The sequence below is a fragment of the Raphanus sativus genome, chromosome 4 (assembly GCF_000801105.2).
Source record: "Raphanus sativus cultivar WK10039 chromosome 4, ASM80110v3, whole genome shotgun sequence".
Lineage (NCBI taxonomy): Eukaryota > Viridiplantae > Streptophyta > Magnoliopsida > Brassicales > Brassicaceae > Raphanus > Raphanus sativus.
Window position 1 is genome coordinate 22,048,516 of NC_079514.1, and position 19,065 is coordinate 22,067,580.

General features: G+C 35.9%; 2 long non-coding RNA genes across 2 annotated transcripts in view; both read left to right on the plus strand.

The window, feature by feature from the left end:
* The window catches only part of LOC108829021 (uncharacterized), a 13,452-nt gene extending 7,113 nt beyond the window's left edge, over positions 1 to 6,339 (plus strand). Inside the window, exon 2 of the long non-coding RNA XR_008945236.1 lies at positions 503 to 6,339. This is a non-coding gene — a long non-coding RNA (uncharacterized LOC108829021). The remainder of the gene's footprint in view (positions 1 to 502) is intronic.
* A 3,538-nt stretch (positions 6,340 to 9,877) lies between these two features.
* Positions 9,878 to 16,535, plus strand: LOC130511734 (uncharacterized). Its single transcript, XR_008945237.1, has 3 exons — positions 9,878 to 14,889; positions 15,261 to 15,355; positions 15,540 to 16,535. It is a non-coding gene; the product is annotated as an uncharacterized LOC130511734 (long non-coding RNA).
* Positions 16,536 to 19,065: the final 2,530 nt, after the last annotated feature.

Sequence of the window (19,065 nt, forward strand, 5' to 3'; positions counted from 1 at the left end):
TGTAGTTTTCTTACATGTCTACAATTTTCTGTCATATGTCCATATATTTTTTATAGAGTTGTTAAAATATATAAATATATATACAAAAATGGATTTTAAAATAAAGAGAAAAACAAATTACAATTTACTGTAATAATAATATTTTCTTCAAATATTTTAAACTTTGAGAAATACAAAAATAAAAACATAAGAGCTTTGCAAGAAAAAAAAACTAACAAATAAAAAAAAACAAAAAAAAAATTTATGTCGGAAGGTACATCCTAACTAAAAAAGAAAATAACTATTTTGCATCCTAACTAAACTGAATAAAAACAAATATAATTTTCTTTGTACTTTTGTTGGACAAAGGGTATTTCTGTCCAACATCTTTTTGAATTCCTTAAAAGTGTGTCTCAAGTGGATTGTACCTTAAAGTGTTAAAAAAGAAAAAAAAATGTCCTAAATAGTAATGTACTCTTTTCTTTTGGTTGTGCTGATTTCGGACTAAATTGCCATTTGATAGGTGAAGTAAAAAAAGAAAACGAATTGGTGTTAATGGGGACCATTTGTGCTATCTAGTTAGTGGGGGACCAAACTCATTTACGTTTATGATAAGTGTATAGAATTTTTTTTTTTTAAACCATTAGATATGAGGATGCAACTAGATCGTGTGGTTAGAGTTACTTGCACTTTTTTAGTATTACCTTATCAATTCCTTCTATTTCTGTATATTATAGATTTTAACATATTAAAGAATATAAATAAATAAATTTGATATCATAAATTATAGATTTTTGTTCTCTACATTTTAAGATCTATTTTCGTATATTTTTGCAATCTTAATATGAAAAAAACATATCAACAAAAAAAATTGTGGAATAAGTGTTCGTGGACAAATAAAATATGGACATAGATATTGTGTGTATAGAAAAAAATGTGGACATGAACTCAGTAAATGCATACAAAAAATAGACATGATTTAGTGTTGATTTAAGAAATGTGGTCTCATATTAACTAAGATCGTATTTTAATGTTTTTGTTAGTGGATGAGATCTATTTTTTAAATGATTGGTTATTTATTTTATTATTGTTTATACCACCTAATGTTTTCAATTGATTGTATTTCAAATTTTAATAGTTATAAAATAAATATAATTATTACAATAATTTATATATAAAAATTTATATTTTTGACATCTATTTATATTATATATATTATATAATATAATCGTCCACGTCCACAGATTTAGTTCATGTCCATGCCACAATTGTCTTTTGTAAATGTTGATATATATATATAGGCGCATGTAGATAAAAATTTGTAGACGAAATTTTTTTCATTACTTGAAAGAGAAAACAAAGGTTTGGAGACAACGACTCAAACCAGATAAAAGACAAAACATGAAAAAGACACAGACCACTACGTGTCAACAGCATCAACTCTCGAGCTTTATGACCTCGTTAGACTCTCTTCTACGATCCTGTCACGTAGCCAACAAAAACTTTCAGAAGCTATACGATTGGTAACCGTGTTGGTATGTGACAGTATCTGCAATTTAGAAAATATTTGATTTTCCAATAAATAGGTAATAGTTTTGAAATCAGTTAGTTCTCTGGTTAGACTAGTGAAATTTAGATAGTAATTGGTTAGTTCTCTAGTTAGAGTTAGAAGGGAACGATTGTAATTTGGTCTGGTTTGAAGGCATGAAGGACAATGCATAACAATAAAGTGCCTCACCAACAACAAGTGTTTATATGTGTAATTCATAAGTCATAATGTGTTCCGGAAAGTAAAAAAATCTAAAAATTACTGATTCTGCTTATAGACCAAAGAAGTATTATTTTAGTCGAGAATTCCACCCTTTTAGAAAAAGGCTAAGTCGAAGAAGCACACTTACTGTTCGACGAAAAGCCTGACAGAGACGTAGTTGTCGGACCAATTAATTATAAGCCCAATGGGCTGAGTAATAATTGGGTATGTGAATAAAAAATCGTTTGCAAGCCCAATAGGCTGAGTAAAAGATTGATTTTATGTGAATGATTATGGGGAATATTAGACTCATTCTGCAAGCCAAAGAGCTGAGTAAAATTGATGTTTGGGCTTTTATTTTTTTTTTAAAAATTGAGAAGCTTGATGGCCAAGTTAAGCCAAATTGGTGGCCAAGTTAAGCCAAGTTAAGACAACTTGGTTACCAAGTTTGGTTAACTTGGTGATCAAGCCAAATTCTCACTATATATACACCATGATCTCTCCATAATCTAACATAGATTGATATCTCTCATCACACACAAAAGACACCACTTTCTCTCACTAGAAAAAAAAATACTCTTTAGACTTTTTCTTTAAAGTATGTGTCTCGAGAGTATATCGTAGTAGTTAAGTTCGTAGATTCTGTTTCGGGTGTTGCGAAACGGTCTCATCACGGTTGTATCCCGGGATTCAAAAATCGCATAAAAACCGTCACAAATTACAGGCGATTTATTGAGTTAAGGAAAGAGATCAAATCTCGACTCCGTGAATTCGTCTATTTCCTTACGATTTCTTAAACGTTAATTTCAGTCTTTTTATTATTGTGTATATGTTTTTTGTTTCGTAATTTTCAATCAGGATTCTTGCGGTCCTACATTCTTAACTCAATAAATCCGCTTCATGCTTATCGCTTGAATACAATCTTAACTCAATAAATCTGCTTCCTGCTTATCGTTTGCTTCGGATTGAATATTGCGAACAATATTAAAAAAAAAACGATTTTATAAAATGTTTCTAAATCGATCTGAAACAGTTCTAAGAACGCTCTTTATCTATTCTTCAGAACGTTTTGGTACAAAAGATATATCATCTTTAGAAAATGATTTACGTGACATTCATTGAAAGGTTCACGATCTCATTTTCTAAAAAAAAATTAAAAAATAGTGTTTAAGATAGCCTTATGACGAAATCTGAAAAAAACTATTAAAAATTCAAGAACGCTTTTATGCGATTCTGAGGACACATATTAAAAGTTCAAGAACGCTTTAAATCGATTATGAGGACAAATATTAGAAGTTCAAGAACCCTTTTTATGCGATTCTGAGAACTACTATTAAAAAGTTTAAGAATGCCTTATAGGTGATTTCTGTGGACGACTATGTGATTCCTGAGAATGCTTATTGTAAGCGAATTAATATTTTTAATCACTTATTTTGAGTTCTCAATAATTACTGTGGTTTGTGTTTTTGTGAATAGATTCCACGATGACTAATAATCTCTCTGACATTAAGTCAATCAATGAGTTACAAATTTAAACTCTTAACATAAGTATTGTATTATGAATAAATATAAGAAGATTGAGTCCATAATATTTGGATAAATCTATAAGATTGAGTCCACAATATCTAGATAAATTTAAGTCTAATGATTGAGTCTAAATAATTTTTAATGGATAAATCTGAAAGACGATGTCCAAATAATTAAACAAAAAATTTCTTTTGAATATATCTAAATCTAAGAATATATCTAAATCTAAGGATTAAAGATTGCATTCAAATAATTATGGAATATTTTGTTAAGACCAGTGAGACGATAACCCTAATTGGAAATGTTCATCCACTTGGATTGATTTGTCTATACCTAGTAAAACCACTATATAATGAGTTAAATACTTCCATGAAACTTTAAGTTTTGATATGGAGAAATCAAGGCTAAAGAACACAAGCTCGAGAAGTTTGCAATGACAAACAATCTAAGCAAAGAGTTGTGATTCTTCATGCATGAGATAAAGACTGCATGTATGACAATTTATTTGCATACTAGGTCTATCGTTAAAAGTGGAAAATTTCATAAAAACTATCTCTCATAAGCAAAGGCTGAGAGACGATGTCCAAATAAAACAAGAGTGATTGGAACTAGGAAAGCCAAAAATATATAAATCACAAAGCATATGTCATCACAATTGTGAACATAAAACAAGAGTGATTGGAACTAGGAAAGCCTAAAGTTCGTATTAAATTATGCATTAGCTTTAGAAAGCAACATGTTTAAAAGAAAGTTTCAAAAAGCTGACACACTTCGCAGCAGGGCTGACGAATGTTGTAGCAATATTATTTTACATAGAGAAAAAGTGAAATCTCAAACCAATTTGATAAAAACTGACACATGAAGTGTACTTTTGGGTCAATGTTCCATAATATAATGGAATATATATGGCAACTTAAATGAGAATTAATGTGTTCTTAAGAGAATTAACATTGTTCCTCATAAGAATTGCTCCTTTATTCACTAGAATCCAATGAATTTGCGGAACAAAAGTTCTAAACTTTTAACGGATGAACGCAAGCATGCATGATTCTGAGTTATCTCAGGAAATGTTGGGGGGGGGAGCGTTGCTAATTACCAAATTAAAATATTGGCAAGAGGCCATGTACTTTGAAAAGGTAATGTACATTCATACAAATACTTCAAAGTGTGGGGGCGTAAGCAAAAGTCGTTGTACTAACTCCTAAAATGTGGAGGTGCTTAGCAAAATCTTGAATAACTTCTAAATAAACGTTATTGGCTAGGTTCACCATGTAATCTGAGTTCATTGTTTTAGACAAAGAAGCTGAAACAGCAGAGTGTCTACATAATTTTGGAAGATATTAATATGTCAGAGAAACCAGTCCGGTTCTACGCTTAATCAATCGGCTATAGCTCGAGCACTGGATATTCTCTATAATGGTAAGTCACATCAAACAAAATAGGTTAAAGCACTGAAACCTACCCATACTCCAAGATGATAACAGTGCTTTTGTAAATGTAAGGTTAAGCATTGACTTTTAATGAGATAAGACTATGGTCTTCATATACATGTATATAAAGTATTACAGGTTATTCTATTGTGTATATGAAAGGTACACATGGCAATCACCTAGTGAGTGTAAAATTAGGCCGATTCTAGGAGAATGAAGTTTAGGCTATACTCTCCAAGTTCACTCATGACCTACCAGGCAAGTTCACGGCCAAAGTGAACACAATAGAGAACTTAACTCTATGAGAAAACGCATTTGTGTTATATCTGCTTTCTCGGTTTACATAAACTTTCGGGGGGTTCAAGACATCATGTTCACCACCTGAAAAGTAAATCCGGCAGATACTAACAGTGAGTAGTTCAAGGCTGAAATACGCTACTACATCATATACAGCTTCAGGTATCTCTGCAAATATCATGTGGGATCTATCTAGTGTAGTGTTTAGAGTAAATTATATTCATGTGGGGGATTGTAGGAACAATTTATTATAAACCCAATGGACTGAGTAATAATTGGGTTTGTGAACAAAAATTTTTTGGCAAGCCCAAGAGGCTGAGTAAGAGATTGATTTTATGTGAATGATTATGGGGAGTATTAGACTCATTTTACAAGCCAAAGAGCTGAGTAAAATTGATGTTTGGGCTTTTAATTTTTAAAAAAATATTTTGAGAAACTTGGTGGCCAAGTTTAGCCAATTGGTGGCCAAGTTAAGCCAAATTAGTGGCCAAGTTAAGACAACTTGGTTACCAAGTTTGGTTAACTTGGTGATCAAGCCAAATTTTCACTATATATACACCATGATCTCTCCATAATCTAACATAGATTGATCTCTCTCATCACACACAAAAGACACCACTTTCTCTCACTAGAAAAAGAAAAAAAAATACTCTTTAGATTTTTTTTTCTTTAAAGTATGTGTCTCGAGAGTATATCGTAGTAGTTAAGTTCGTAGATTCTGTTTCGGGTGTTGCGAAACAGTTTCATCACGGTTGTATCATGGGATTCAAAAATCGCATAAAAACCGTTTTTTTTTCGATTTATTGAGTTAAGGAAAAATATCAAATCTCGACTCCATGAATTAGTCTATTTTCTTACGATTTCTTAAAACGTTTTCAGTCTTTTTATTACTGTGTATATGTTTTTTGCTTTGTAATTTTCAATCAAGATTATCGCGGTCCTAGGTGGCTTGGACCGCAATGATTAAAGGTTACACCTCTTCTAATCACAACGCATGCGCTTGGCAGTGTTTTCGTGGATGCTCCAGGCAAGAAACAAGACCAAATGAGTTCACACTCTCGAGTGTTGTAGAAACCACAAGGTTTGGCTTATTGGGTTGTTATTAAACTCTGCATGGAAGGTTCTGTCGACGTCGACAATGCCTTAATGAATGTGTACGCTACTTGTTCCGCAAAAAGGGACACTGCTTATGTGCTATGTATGCGTCTATCCATTGTGTTTATGTTTCCCGCATAGCTTTTGATGCAGCGTTATATATATTAATACATCTATGGTGCAGACAATCGTAATGTGTCATATTTATTGTTACATTTTCCTGGTTGCGTCTCAAGTTATATATACTATTCATATCTTCAAGCATTTGTTTAATTCTTCTAAGGTTCTACTGAGTTTATTTAGTTTTGACTTTGATGATCCATAGGTGCTCCATGTTCAATCGTCTACGCTGGGAATACTTACTAAATTGTTTTGCGTTAGGGTTTTTGTTAGATTCTTGAAAAATGGTTATCCGTTCGTTCAGATGATGATCTTGAGAGGTTGCTGAAGTTTATAATAAAAGAGAGTATAAGGAGAATTATAGTATTGTTTTAATCCTAGTGTTCTTGTCATAGAACAGATCAAACTAGAGAGAGAGAGAGAGAGAGAGAGAGAGAGAGAGAGAGAGAGAGAGTCGTATGGCTTAGAGATGAATGAATTGTTGTGTTATTCCATGAGTAATGAGTTCCTTATATAGGATTACATAGTTTGGAGACAAAGTCTAATAACTTGGAGTAGGGAACAAGTAAATCTAGAACATTCCATAATAGCCATCACTGTTGTAAACCAGATGGTTTATGGACTGCTCATAACCAGATGGTCGAGGTAACACTTAACCGAGATTGTATTAAACCGAGATTGTATTAAACCAATCAAATGTTAATGGATTGGGTCTTTGGTTTATTTATTTAATATGGGCTGACTTCTCTTAAGTGTTTTAAGAGAGTCCCACATTGCGTATGAGACTTGTAATAGACGGCCTAAGCTCCATATATAAGGAGCCTCTTGTCTTTGATATTGAATAACACAACAACACCTTCACATCTTATTTACAACACGTTATCAGCACGAGACTTTAAACCCTAACTAAAATCCGGCGACCACAAAAACCCTAATTTTAGCCGCAACTTCAAACCGCCATATCTCCCTAACCGTGAGGATCCAGACGACGAGCCATCCACCAAACTGAAGCTCGTAACGAGAAGAATCCAGCGCCGCAGACCACGTAGCGATCGGACTCCAGACGCGCCATCACCTCCCATTGCAAGCCGCACCGTCAACAAACTCGGAGATCATCCCAAAACCCTAGCTGCCACTTCCTCTCTCTAGATCTTCTTACATCCGTTTTCTTTAATCTTGATACTAATTCAAATTTGAATCTTTCTTTGTTGAATAATCAAGGTTTCTAAGAGAGGAACCAAGGAGAAAAGATCGGCAAAGATTAAGGTAAGATCTCAAGAAACCTAATCTTTATTTGTGGTTCAAGCAATTCGGATTTTAAACTTCTCTTCATCTTAAATCCGATTTAAAAGGTTTTGTGATTTGATTTGGTTGATTTTAGTTCTTGTTTTATTTTAAAATCAAAACCCTAATTTGCTAGAAGTTAAAATCGATTTTAAAACCCTATTTTAAAATTAGACCTAATTCTTGTAAATCGGTTTTATAAATCTATAAATTGATTTTCTTAAACTTCTAAAACCCTAATAGATCATATTTGATCAAATCCAAATTTTAAAACCCTAAACCCCAAAATTCGGATCTCAAAACCCTAAACCCTAAACCGTTTTACATGACTTTTGTTTTGAATGGACAACAAGTGATACCCCTTTAAGGATGACACGCTATATGTCCAAACAAAACATAAGGTCAATGTTTAACCTAATCCTAAAATCAGATTTGAATTTTAAACCCTAATCCTTAAAGTTTAAATCCGATTTTTTTAAGAAACCCTAAATCTAAAATAAGATATGCATGTGATTTCATGACTTTTGTTTTGAATGGACAACAAGTGATACCCCTTTAAGGATGACACGCTATATGTCCAAACAAAACACAAGGTTAATGTTTTCCACATCTTTTGGTCGATGATGCACACCATAGTGTGGCTAGACCATGATTTTCTTTTAGGTCAATGATGCATACCAATAGGTATGACTAGACCATATGAAGTAAAGGTCGATGATACGTACTCTTAAGTACGATTAGACCATAAAAAAATCAATGATCGATGATGTTCACCCTCAGGTGCAACTAGATTTTTCACCCGTGATTCACGGTGATCATCCACGATGATCCGCGTTGATCTATGATCCATGATGATCCTCGATGATCCGCGATGATCTACGATGATCAGTGATCCAAGGTGATCCACGGTGATCCTCAATGATCCTCGATGATCCACGGTGATCCACAATCACCGGTGATCGATGATGCGCACTACAGTGCAGCTAAATCACGATCCGTTTTATTTGGTCGAGGAAGTGTACCGAATGGTACTACTAGACCATTAAACCGCATGGGTCGATGTAGCATACCATATGGTATGTCTAGACCATGCACTCGTCCATCCCACTGTTTTCAAGGGATTTATAAATCAAACAAGTTGATTAAGAGATGGATGAGTTATGAGAAAAATAAATTTATAAAAGAATGCAAACTAGCCGTGTGGCCCTCTTATTTGTTTGCTGGCCGTGTGATCCTGATTGAATAATAGCCGTAAGGCATTGATAACGCAAAGATGGCCGTGTGATCATGAGTGGCCGAAAGTCATTGATCACACACACAAGCCGTATGGCTTATTGTTTACATACTGGCCGAGTGCCTTTTATTTCTTGGATAGCCAATGGCATCAGAAATTGTATGTACTAACACAAATCATTTTGATATGATTCAGATGTCGAGGCTCTATCACTCGGATTACCCAGCCCTTGATCTCAATGGAGACAATTACCTTGATTGGACGATGAACACTTCAGCCGATTTAAAGTCTAAAGGACTTGGGAAGTGTATCAAATACGGCAATGATACCCTTGCATATGAAAGGCGTAGAGCTGTTTTGATAATGAGAAAGCATCTCGTGAAGGATCTGTATGATGAGTGCAGCTATATCAACGATCCTTACGATCTCTGGTCGAGATTGAACACCATGTTCTTCGAGCCATTACTAGATGAGTCCATGAAAGAATGGAAGGCTCTGAGGTTCAAGGATTATGAATCCTTGGATGACTATCACTTTGATCTTATGAGAATCACATATAGTCTTAAACTATGTGGTGAAGTGATAACAAACTATGACTTGTTAAGCAAGACTCGTGACACGATCCATTCAAAGGAAGTGTTGTTATCACAGAAGGCTAAAGGTTTCACAACCTATTACGACCTTCTCTCATACCTTTCAGCTCTTGAGGAAAAGAAGCAGAAAAGGAAAGTCAACCTCGATAAACTCGACTATGTTATGGAGATAAGTGCCGAGTATCAATGTGAGATGATATTCGGTGATACTGAAGAAGCTAAGAAAAGAAAATTCGGGTGAACTCATATAGATGATGAGATTGGTTTATTCATTGAATAGAGAACCAAATGTAAGCCACGTCCAAGATGTTATTATGGACTGGCCGGCTATTGTTTAAGCCTTTTGACATTCTGATTTCATACTTATGATTTGGTGTTTTGTTTTAAATATAATTTGTCATTCAAATTTCATAGCATTAATAAAAGTTTTTCTTTTATCTTGATTGATTTGCTTGAAATTTTTATTTTTTTGACAAATGAGAATGAAAACTCGAGAAGAGTATGTCTAGATCACCACGCCTAAGGCATGGCCTAATAGGCAGGAAATTTATCACCTAAGACCCATTGAGAAAGACCCAAAATCCCCACTGGCCGTGGACAAGGATACCACAATAACCGTGGTGGTAGATCCAATCATGGCCGAGGAAGGAGTAAAGGTCGAAATGGCATTACAAGCCACATCAAAATGGTTTCTATAATAAACCAATGCGCAAAGCAAAAGGAAATGTCCCTTTAGCTTATGAAAATCGCCAAAGGCATATATATAAGAGAGGTCGAGACTACATTCTCCCTACTGATCTAATACTATGCTAAGGATCAGTGTGATAAGGCATAAAAGCCTAGGTAACCAGTAAGGTTCACCAACAAATTTATACACTTTATGGCATGACCGGATTAGCCATCCTGGTCCGAACTTTATGCAAAGTTTAAAATTACTAAGGCACAAAGAGTTATCCCATAAGATTTCACGTTGTGAAACATGTACACAAAGAAAACTCAGTAGGCTTCATTGTTCCAAGCAACACGAAAGTATAATCTGATCATAAGGGTAGTGAGGACAAAACCCGTGATCATGACCAGACCACAAATTCGTGTATCATGGTCTAAAACCATGCTGGCCGTCCAAGCATTACGTTTAAGTGAGGACAAACAAACGTATTTTATAGCATGTTCATGAGGGGAGAATAAACACTCCATGTGGTCCATGACCATACTATAAAACCCGAACATGATAAGCCTGGCCGAAGGCCATAAGGCATTATAGCTTGGCCGTATAAGGCATAACCTATAAGGTTGAGACTTCAAAAGATAAGATACATCATGAATAAACCACCACATACCTATGCTTGAAAAATATTTTTTTTGATTGACAAATGAGAATGAAAACATGAGAAGAGTATGTCTAGATCACCATGCCTAAGGCATGGCCTTAAGAGGCAGGAAATTTATCACCTAAGACCCATTGAGAAAGACCCAAAATCCCCACTGGCCGTGGACAAGGATACCACAATAACTGTGGTTGTAGATCCAATCATGGCCGAGGAGGGAGTAAAGGTCGAAATGGCATTACAAGCCACATCAAAATGGTTTCTATAATAAACCAATGGGCAAAGCAAAAGGAAATGTTCCTTTTAGCTTATAAAATCGCCAAAGGCATACATATAAAAGAGGTCGAGACTACATTCTCCCTACTGATCTAATACTATGCTAAGGATCAGTGTGATAAGGCATAAAAGCCTAAGTAACCAGTACGGTTCACCAACAAATTTATACACTTTATGGCATGACCGGATTAGCCGTCCTGGTCCGAACTTGATGCAAAGTTCAAAATTACTAAGGCACAAAGAGTTATCCCATAAGATCTCACGTTGTGAAACATGTACACAAGGGAAACTCAGTAGGTTTCATTGTTCCAAGCAACACGAAAGTATAATCTGATCATGAGGGTAGTGAGGACAAAACCCGTGATCATGACCAGACTACAAATTCGTGTAAAACCATGCTGGCCGTCCAAGCATTACGTTTAAGTGAGGACAAACAAACGTATTTTATAGCATGTTCATGAGGGGGAGAATAAACACTCCTTGTGGTCCATGACTATACTATAAAACCCGAACATGATAAGCCTGGCCGAAGGCCATAAGGCATTATAGCTTGACCGTATAAGGCATAACCTATAAGGTTGAGACTTCAAAAGTCTATAAGCTTGGGTACACCACAAGAATACATGTATGAAAGATAAGATACATCAGGCCATATAAAGTGAGCATAGATATTCCCGTCTAAAGATGATAAAGGGTCATAATCCAGATATAGACCATCCTAAGAGTTTATGAATAAACCACCACATACCTATGTGTCATCTAGGATGGAATACCTCATCTAAGGATGAGATGAAAATCGGGAATATATGTTAGATAAGAGAACATGATCTTTCTCCCACGAATTCAATGAGACCATGAGCCAAACAAAGGTGATCATATTGTGGCCAAGGTACACGGATTACATACAAGATGAATCCGACTATCCAACATCATGGAGAAAGCTATAAGCTGGTAAATAGAAAGTGAAAGTGGAATGGTTTTAACCATCCAAGTCTTGGCAAAGATCCTCGGACCAGATATATATGTACTGGACGTCCATAAACAAAGAAAGAATGATAGCCAGACAGACCCGAAAGAATGATTAAGTCATACCAGCTTAGCACCACTATATAAATGTCCTAGTAGAGACATAATCAAGTTGCTAGAAGTCTATACAAGATAGACCAGTATGTTCCATATACAAGGAACCTCGGATAGAAAGAGATAAGGTGCTCATAATGATAGATCCGGGTTCATGAAAGAGAAACCATACTAGACAATGAGATAAGACCGGCCAGTCCTAAGGTACAGGTATCATACAATGTAGCCTTGCAAACTACAAAGTATTCAATGATCCTGATAATAATAAAATCTCAATCGATTGTATCATGTCTAGAACGCGATAGAACGCGATGGAACATTATATAAGGTGTCGACACATAAACACACTCATAAGTGATAAAGAGAAAGCACTTGAGCATAAGAGATATGTGAGGATCACTAACCCACGTAAGAGTACTCATCATAGAGAAATGAATGGGACGTGGAGTTATAGTAAAGAATGTATATGATGGGCGTATTGGCCAAATACATAAGATAGACGCCATCTAACCAGTGAACAGATGAGTCTTGTGAGGAAAAGAAAATCGTGAGCTGTAGAACATGAAAGTACAGACAAGTGGTCGTACATGTTGCTACATAAAGCATTCAAAAGGAATGGCTTGATCACACAAGGATACTCACAGGGACTAAGGAACAAGGAAATGAATTCCTAGGTGGTGAATGCTACTACCCAATATCGAAATTAATAAAGATTTGAACATCTAAGGAAGATGTAGTAGACATTGGATATATCACTGGATATAAAGGTAACATAAGATACCTTGAGAAATGAGAAAGAAGTTCTCATAGAACAACATCGTTCCTGGGTTTTTCATGGACTGAAATGCAGCTGCATGCGTGTATGTACACACGATATGATAAGACTAAGTGATGCTTAGTAGAAAGTTCTATAAGAACGTTTCTGATCAGTCCATATAGTAGTCAATATATTTCTTGTGTTTATACTTAAAGAAAGGATGATTAAGATGATTGATTCTTGGAAAGGCTATGAAGAGACTACGATGATCTATAGTAGAGATCATTAGCCGTATATGAATGTTGGGATCTATGATCCAACGTACCAAGAATAGATTGATCAAATGGTCTGAGAATCCATCAGATTCACGACCAAAGGGAACCATACCGACTAGGATCATGTCCGACCTAGTTCGACCTTAATCATCATTGGTCCCGACCAGTCCGTCCCGTCCAGCTCGTTCCGACCAGTTCCCTTAGGTCTTAAACCGACCAGAATCGTCCGAACTGTGGACATATACTAAAAGGTTCATGAAGAGTTTTTTTGTCAAAGGTTATGAACGAGATACATAGTGGACGAGGACATAATCCGGATGGATTATGGACGAGAGCATGATCCGCACAGATCAGCAGTGGACATGAACATAATCCGGATGGATTATGGATGATGTCATGATCCGAACAGATCATGGACATACAAAGACATTCATGGTCGAATTTATCTAAGAGAGATAAACCATATGATTCGAATGGACCATGAATATCATGAAAGCATTTTGCTGATGCAGGTTACCAATCCGACCCACACAGTGCTAAGTCCCAAACCGGCTACGTTTTCACATATGGAGGCACGGTCATTTCATGGAGATCAGTCAAGCAGATCATATCAGCCACATCATCCAATCACTCGGAAATATTGGCAATCCGTGAAGCAAGTAGAGAGTGTGTCTGGTTGAGACTCATGACACACCATATTCGGACAGCATGTGGGATATGGTAAGGATGGGCTGACCATTCTTTATGAAGACAATGCGGCCTGCATAGCTCAGCTCAAGGATGGATACATCAAGGGTGACAAGACTAAGCACGTTCTCCCCAAGTTCTTCTTCACCCATGATCAACAGAAGGAAGGAGAGGTCAAGGTACTCCAAATCAGATCAAGCGAGAACTCAGCCGACCTCTTCACTAAGGCATTACCAACATGCACACTCAGGAAGCTTATGCAGCAGATTGGTATGCGATCACTGAGAAGCCTTCAGTGATGTTCACTTCAGGGGGAGTAATGCGGCTGTACTCTTTTTTCTATCCATGGCTTCCCGTTTTTACCACATTGGATTTTTTGGGTTTACCATGGAAAGGTTTTAACGAGGCAGTATACCAAACGCATTACAAACTCTAGATGGTTATGGCATTCAGGGGGAGTGTTGTAAACCAGATGGTTTATGGACTGCTCATAACCAGATGGTCGAGGTTACACTTAACCGAGATTGTATTAAACCGAGATTGTATTAAACCCAATCAAATGTTAATGGTTTATTTATTTAATATGGGCCGATTTCTCTTAAGTTTTTTAAGAGAATCCCACATTACTTATGAGACTTGTAATAGACGGCCTAAGCTCCATATATAAGGAGCCTCTTGTTTTTGACATTGAATAACACAACAACACCTTCACATCTTATTTATAACAATCACACAATATTCATAACAAGTATGAATTATTCTATAATTCTCATAATGGCCCATATTTCTCAAAAATCTAATTTCTAGGTTGTGTTGATGGAGTTAAGAAAAGGTTAAATATGATGAATCTATAAAATTTATATTTTAGTTATATATTGGGCGGCAATTGTCCATAATAGCACCTTTTAAGTTTTATATCCCAAAAATAGCACTAGAAGGGGAAAGTCACAAAAATAGCATTTATTAATGGGCAAAATGACTTTAGTACTCTTGTTATATAATTAATTAAAAAAAACATAAAAAACCTCTCTCTCTCACGCGAAGAAGCGACCGACGGCTCCCTCTCTCTCACGCGACGGCGGCGACGGTCTTCTCTCGATCTCTTCGACGCGGCAGCGGCGACGCGAAGAAGTGACGGTTCCCTCTCTCTCATGCGACGGCGGTGACAGTCTCCAAAGTAAGATTATGATTTGGGGACTTTTTCTTAGAATTACCTATTTGGGAATTTCAATTGGGCTCTCATTTCGATTTCTTGTTTGAATATTTGATGTTCTGAGTTCATTTTATTGATAATTTGTTCCAATTTGATATTTTTTCAAAGTTAAGTGGTGTGTGTTGTTCTTCATTTGTGATAGTTCTCTTGTTAAGAACACAGACAAAAATAGTACCTTTTATTATGCTTTAACTGTACCTGTTTCATATTCAGATTTTATATTGAGTCTTATTGTGTCATTTGCTTGGAGCTATGGTTATGCTGCCGTAAGCTACTCTCTTTTCATAAGAGATTTTTCTTTAGTAAAATCTTATGCGACTGTCTCTTTTTCACAGGCAACTCTGCCTTATTGTAGGTTTTACTTAATAGAAAGTGGATTGGCTCTAAATCTCTAATGGTAGCCTTTCTCATAAACGTCTCTGTGATATCAGTAAGTGGTGCTGTATGTAAGTTTCTTGTAGTTTTTTTTTTGGTTATTCTCTATCCTGTCTCCTATTAGTTTTCTATGTCCTTGATTTTGATTTAGTTTCTTTTCTTCTTCTTATACTTGTATGCACTATTGAAAAGAAAATGAGTGCTGGTTTCTCATAGCCCGCATGTGTTTTTTTTACCAGGATATATAAATGCTGGGATTTCATCCGTGAGGGGGAAGGGGGAGACCCTTCTAATAATCAAGATGATGTTCTCTGTGATTTGGGGCCATCGTAACCGTTCCAGAAGAGCAAGACCCGATTCCGGTCCCTTCAACGTCTCTAGTCACTCGAAAGCCGCCGAAGCCTCATGAACGGTCGTCGGAGCTGGTGAGAATCACCGACGTCGGGTCCGACGGAGAGAGACAGTTCCGAGAGGTCGTGAGGAAGACGAAGATTGAGATTTTTTAATTTTTTATTTAATTAATTAGAAAAAGGGGCATAAGAGTAAATGATCTTATCAAATGAAACCTATTTTTGTGATTTTTGATCTTGGGTGCTAGTTTGGGAACAAAAACTTGGTTTAGTGCTATTTTTGTCATTTTCTCTTTGCTATTCGGGTATTTTCAGGTTCTTTTATATCAAAAGCGAATCCATCCGAACCCGGGAAGACCCGACTCGGAATTTTGTGATACTCGAGCGGAATTTAATTTTCAAATCCAAAAGACCCGATATTCAAAAGAACCAATCGTAGCCGACGGATATCCGAATGCCTAGACCTATTAAAAAGATAACAAAATCAATAATCTCATCCCGTGTAAGGCACGGGTTATTACCTAGTTAGTTATTACGGAAGATGACGGAGATTTGTTATAGTTCATAACTTCCATTAAAGTAACCAAGTCTTTTCAGAAATGTTATCGATACGAGAACTACATATGGTTTATGTTCGTTATGAATAAAATATTTTTGAGGATTATGAATTTAACTTCATTATCGTCTCTAGATTCTGCTAAAGTTTCTGTAACATCCCGAGTTGTGATATACGGAAATGCTTAAGAGAATTGATTTGGCTACCTATGTCACCAAAGTTGACTTACCTTTTCCGGAGCACATTCTGAAAGAACTTTAGAGTTAAGCGTGCTTGAGCTGGAGTAGTGGAAGGATGGGTGACCTATCGGGAAGTGATTCGCGATAGCGTGTAAGTGAGGCCAAAGCACGGGGAAAAGTCATGTGGTGATTGCAGGGTCAGTAAACGATGATTTCGAGCCTTGGAAAAATTAACGACCGACCGTCGGATGAGATGGAGCCCACAGGCCGAGAGAGCGGGCGTGGGTGGCCCATTAGCCGTGGGCGGTCGGGGCGTTACAGTTTCATTAGAGTTTCTTCTTTTTTTATAACAACTATTTTATTTATATAGTGTACCATTACAAAGAAAATAGAAAAATGCAACCATCTGCAGATTTACCAGCTCGACCCAACCAAGGTTTCTCCACCAGTTCGTGCTGATCACACCCACCGAGTTGCACGTTCTGTCCACCGTATTGATCCGTGTACGTCCGGAATGGAGCTTCGGCTGGAGCCACGACCAGGATAACGAATCATTTTCAAGGTATAAAAAATGATTCGTTAAAAATTATAAAAATTAATGATAAAATATTTCTATGATATTTTGATGAAAGTTAAACGTGGAAGAATGAAACATACAGAATTATTATATCTCAATCTTTATAAAACATTTATAATTTAAAAAGCAAGACCAACCAAAATTTTAGAAGAGCGTAGTTAATAGACTTAAATAAAGAGAAAACTAAAAAAATATTGACAAAAGCCACAACAAAGGCTAAATACCATAAGAGAAAATGACAAAAATAGCACTAAACCAAATTTTTGTTTCCAAACTAGCATCCAAGATCAAAAATCACAAAAATAGGTTTCATTTGAAAAGATCATTTACTCTTATGCCCCTTTTTTCTAATTAATTAAATAAAAAATTAGAAAATCTCAATCTTCGTCTTCCTCACGACCTCTCGGAACTGTCTCTCTCCGTCGGGCCCGACGTCGGTGATTCTCACCAGCTCCGACGACCGTTCATGAGGCTTCGGCGGCTTTCGAGTGACTAGAGACGGTGAAGGGACCGGAATCGGGTCTTGCTCTTCTGGAACGGTTACGATGGCCCCGGTTAGAGAATCGAGGACCGTGATGTCATCGTCGTTGCGGAGTTTGAGGCGTTGTGCGAAGGCTGAGCGGAAAGTCTCTGCTACGTTGTTGAATTCGGTGTACAGGTTGGGAGGTTCGAGGGGAGCGGATGAGGATGGAATCAGAGTTTCTAAGTCGTGATTCTGATAATATATCTCCTCCGATTCAACATCTCCAGCTCCTCCTGTCTCCGTATCTTCTCCTAGTGCTCCTGTAATCTATTTGGCTCCCTTAAAGCATGATTCTTCATAAGTGTTGTTGATTTTGTGGTCTCTCCAATGATTTGCCTTGTTCATTGATTCTCTTGTGAATTTCCAGATAGCGTCTCTTTAGTTCTCTCTGGCCATCGATCTCATCAAACAAAAGACGAAGCTTGTTTGAATCTCTGTTATTGTAGATAATTTCTTGTGTTCTACGATGTCTATGCAGCATAAATTTTGTTACCAAAGTGTAGCGATGGAAGGAAGGTTGATTAGTACTTGTATGAAGCTGAAAGTTGAAAACTTTAAGATTTAGGAATGGCTTCTTGAAAATAAAATATTTAATTAGAAAAGTAAAATGTTAGAATAGCAAGTTAAAATGTATATATTAACAAAAATTGCATATATAAATCACCAAATAGAGTTCATTGTCTACAAAATATAGAACACATATCAAACAGAGAACATTAAAATAGGATAGCTTGAAGCATTTTCAATAACTATATCAGGAAAGTGTTAAATGTGGTATCATCAAAAAACACATATGTTATATAGGATAGTTTTTGGTACTTTCAGGATGGGTTTCCAGAAAAATAAAACGAGTGTGTTTTTTGCATAAGTCTGTTTTCGAAGAGAATCAAAAGCGTGTAAGGAATGTTAGACAATCCTTGTTGAGGATGGCTATCCTAAATTGAAACTTAATCTTCCAAAACAAAAAAAATAACATAATCAAAATCTATAAGAAAAATTCATTGGCTATTGAAATCACCAAATAGAGTTCATTGTCTACAAAATATAGAACACATATCAAACACAGAACATTTAAATAGGATAGCTTGAAGCATTTTCAATAATTCTATCGAGAAAGTGTTAAATATGGTATCATTAAAAACACATATGTTATATAGGATAACTTTTTGTACTTTCAGGATGGGTTTCCAGAAAAATAAAATGAGTGTGTTTTCTTGCATAAGTCTATTTTAGAACAGAATCAAAAGCGTGTAAGGAATGTTAGATCCTTGTTCAGGACGGCTATCCTAAATTGGAACTTAATCTTCCAAAACGAAAAAAAAACATAATCAAAATCTATTAAAAATTCATTGGCTATTGAAATCACCAAATATAGTTCATTGTCTACAAAATATAGAACACATATCAAACAGAGAACACTAAAATTGGATAGCTTGAAGCATTTTCAATAATTCTATCGAGAAAGTGTTAAATGTGGTCTTATTAAAAAACACATGTGTTATATAGGATTGATTTTGGCACTCTCAGGATGAGTTTCCAGAAAAATAAAATGAGTGTGTTTTCTTGCATAAGTCTGTTTT